This window comes from Portunus trituberculatus, chromosome 47 (assembly GCF_017591435.1).
Source record: "Portunus trituberculatus isolate SZX2019 chromosome 47, ASM1759143v1, whole genome shotgun sequence".
In the NCBI taxonomy this organism is placed as follows: domain Eukaryota; kingdom Metazoa; phylum Arthropoda; class Malacostraca; order Decapoda; family Portunidae; genus Portunus; species Portunus trituberculatus.
This window is the reverse complement of record NC_059301.1, coordinates 36,526,126-36,530,589: the sequence shown is the minus strand read 5'-3', so window position 1 is coordinate 36,530,589 and position 4,464 is coordinate 36,526,126.

The following is a 4,464-nucleotide window of genomic DNA, read 5'->3' as shown; positions in this document are numbered from 1 at the left end:
TATATATATATATATATATATATATATATATATATATATATATATATATATATATATATATATATATATATATATATATATATATATATATATATATATATATATATATATATATATATATATATATATATATATATATATATATATATATATATATATATATATATATATATATATATATATATATATATATATATATATATATATATATATATATATATATATATATATATATATATATATATATATATATATATATATATATATATATATATATATATATATATATATATATATATACATGTATATATATATATATATATATATATATATATATATATATATATATATATATATATATATATATATATACAGGCAACCCCGTTTAACGTGGGTTCACAACGAAATTTCGCTACAACGAATGTTTCATTTTACCATCTGCTCGTTTAACGAACACCAAACTCGCTTTAACGAAGTTTTATCCAGGTAATTTTCAAAATTTGAAAGCCCCACCATATCACACAAGCTGACAGGCTTTTGAATACACCAGGAGCTGCTGGTACTAAGGCCTGCCTCAGGAAAATCCTGGGACCCCTATAGAATAAAGATCAAGATCAAGATCAAGCCTCTCGTGGACACATGCGCGGCATTCACTCCCAGTCAAAACATAACAGCGTCAGCAGCAGCTTGTCTTCCTTAGCTCAACTTACCGCAAAATGCCCTGCAAGTGCCTAGTGTTCGTAAGAAGACCAGGAAGTCTCTTACTCTCAAATGAAGCTAGATATTATTCACAGACATGAGAGAGGCCAGAAAACTATAGCAGTGCTGGCCACTATCTTGACTCCATATTATACTGTCTCTATTTTCACGTCAGCAGACTCTATTAAGAAGGCTGGTGAGACCGTATCTTCCTTGCAAGCTAAAAGAACCACCTGAACTCGTGATACAATGGATAAAATGGAAAGCCTTGTGGAAATGTGGTACATAAGTTTTGTATGCAGTACAATGATGTGCACTTTGTTTATATTCCACAGGTTGCTGGTTAGTGTCTTTCCGTTCACTCTTCCTCCTTCATAAAGTTAAGATCATCAACATTATAAAGTTACATACATACATACATTAGTGTACATTATAATGACTTAAATTAAACTACCTAAATGTTTAACTCATAATTTTACTTTCATTAAACCTTTGCTGTACTATGATGCACTCTCGCTGCTCTCAATGGAAGTTCAAATCGGGTGTTAAACTTGTTATAATCGGTCGCTAACAGTTTCGCTTAACGAAGTGTAGAAACGTAACCCTTTGTTAAAACGGCTTATATATATATATATATATATATATATATATATATATATATATATATATATATATATATATATATATATATATATATATATATATATATATATATATATATATATATATATATATATATATATATATATATATATATATATACACACACACAGTGTTACTGTATTTACCTAGTTGTATTTACCTATTTGTAGTTTTACAGGGCCTGGGCTTTATGCTCGTGTGGCCCTATCTCCATTTCTACACTTATCCAATCTTACTTTAAAAGTATGCACACTCGTTGCAGACACTACTTCATCATTTAAACTGTTCCACATCTCAATACATCTTTGCGGGAAACTATATTTTTTAATATCTCTCAGACATCTTCCTTTTCTCAGCTTTTTACTATGTGATCTTGTGCTTCGAATGTCATATTCTTCTCTCAGGATCAGTTTCTCATTATCCACTTGGTCCATTCCGTTGATCAATTTATAAACTTGTATCAGATCTCCTCTCTCCCTTCTTTGTTCCAGGGTTGGTAGATCCATAGCCTTTAGTCTCTCCTCATATGTCATCCCTTCAAATTCTGGAACCATTCTTGCAGCCATTTTTTGTAGTCTCTCCAACTTCCTTATGTATTTCTTTTTATGAGGGATTCATACTACTCCTGCATATTCCAATCTGGGTCTTATTATAGTACTTATCAATTTCTTCATCATTTCTTTGTCCATATAGTGAAATGCTACTCCAATGTTCCTTAGCAAATTATATGTTTCTCTAAAAATTCTATCAATATGGCTTACTGGTAGATTGTTTTCTTCCATCGTCACTCCTAAGTCCTTTTCCTTTTTTACTTTCTCTAGTTCTACTCCATCTCCCATCTTATAGATTCCCACAGGTCGTATTTCACTCTTTCCGATTTCCATGACATGGCTTTTGTTCACATTGAATTCCATTTCCCTCTTTTTACTCCATTCCCAGATTTTATTTAGGTCTTCTTGCAGTATTTCACAATCCTCTTTTTGCTTTATAACTCTGCACAGTTTCGTATCATCTGCAAACAGATTTATGTAGCTGTTCACTCCTTCTGGCATGTCATTAATATAAATGAGGAAAAGTATTGGTGCCAATACTGACCCCTGCGGCACTCTGCTTTCTACTGCTCTCCACTTGGACTTCATATCTTTAACTACCGTCCTTATTTCTCTCCTCCTCAAATAATTTTCTATCCATCTCAATGTGCTTCCTTTTAAGCCACCCTTCTCCTCTAACTTCCATAGTAATCTTGCATGTGGCACTTTGTCAAACGCCTTTTTTAAATCCAAATAAATACAGTCAACCCATCCCTCTCTCTCTTGTACTCTATCAACTATTCTAGAATAGAAACTCAATAAATTAGTTACACATGACCGTCTTTTTCTAAAACCAAATTGGCTATTTGATATTAATTTGTTGTTTTCAAGGAACTCGATCCATTGTTTCTTTATTATTCTTTCACACATCTTGCATATTACACTAGTTAGTGATACCGGTCTGTAATTTAAAGGTTGTTCCTTCCTTCCGCTCTTATATATGGGAACCACCTCAGCTCTTTCTCATTCTACTGGTACTGTTCCATTTTCTATTGAGCATTTTATGATGTATATAGGACTTGCTAGTTCTTCCCTACATTCTTTCAGTATTCTGCCTGAGACTTCATCCTGTCCCATTGCCTTCTCTTCATCCAGTTCCTTCATAAACTTTTATTTCAAGCTTGGTTACTTTAATCTCTTTCATATAGACTGTCTCTCTTTTACCCTGTGGCCCTTCAAATTTGGATTCCTTAGTAAAGACCTCCAGGAATTTATTATTTAATAGTTCTGCCATACTTTTTGGGTCTTCCACCATCCAGTTCTCTCCTTTTAACCTTTCTATTTTTTCTTTTTGCCTAATTTTTCCATTTATGAATCTGTAGAACAATTTTGGTTGCTCCTTACATTTTTCGACAATGTCCTTTTCAAGGTTCTTTTCCTCTTCCTTCCTCACCTTAACATATTCATTTCTCGCTGCCTTGAAGTTTTCCTTATTTACTGGATTTCTATTTCTCCTCCACCTTTTCCATGCTCCATCTCTTTTCTCCTTTGCCCTAGCACACCTTGCATTAAACCAATCTTTCTTTCCTTCTTCTTTAGGTCTATATTTTGGGACATATTCCTGACTCCTGTTTTGTATATCTCATATATTTACATGGTAAATCCTCTTCACATTTTCCCATCCATCTATCATATTTCTTCACATCTTTTATCTTCCCTCAGCACTTTTTCACATCTAATCCATTGTCACTATTCCTCACATCTCCTCTTATTTTAGCACTTTCTCTTGATAGTTTTCACTTCCACTATATGTTGAAAATAATCAGTAAAGATATGAGCTGTTCCTCCTTGGCATGAGTTATATAATGGAAAAGTATTGTCCAATACTGACCCTTTACTGCCTTCCACTTGACTTCATATCTTTAACTACCATCCATTTCTCTCCCAAAATATCTTCCTTCTCACCTTCTTTCCTTTCACTTTCTTTTTCATGCATCCCAGCCTTTTTTCTTGTAACGCACATCTCCTTTCATCAACATTATATATTTGTACATATAAATCTTCTCTTAATGTTTCATCAACTCATCCAAATTCAATATTTCACATCACTTTCAGTCTCACCTTACACCAGATTGCATGATATAACGCTGTCAAAGAACACCATCACTGGTTAACTAATCTCACACTTTCAGCATTCAGCATAGGGCCAACTCCTCTACTTCCAACTGCAGCTCTTATCCATTGTCACTGCCATAGTTCCACATTTCTGGTCTTTCATATCTTTCAGTTCATCACCCTTTTCCATCCAGTTTCTCATAATTTTCTAACTTTCCTCTACTTTTTATGTCAAACTGTCTTTTTTACATACAGCTCTCAGACTAAGACCTCATTTATCTATTTTAGTAAAGTTCCATTTTTTGACACATCCGTTTCTTCCTTTTAACCTTTCTTTGTTTTTTCATTTTCCATTTATGAGAACAACACAACATTTTTGACACATTTTTTCAGTCTCTTTTTTTCCTCCCCTCACCTTATTCATTTCCTTTTCTCCTATTTTCATTGTCCTTTTTTTTTTTTTTTTTTTTCCCACACT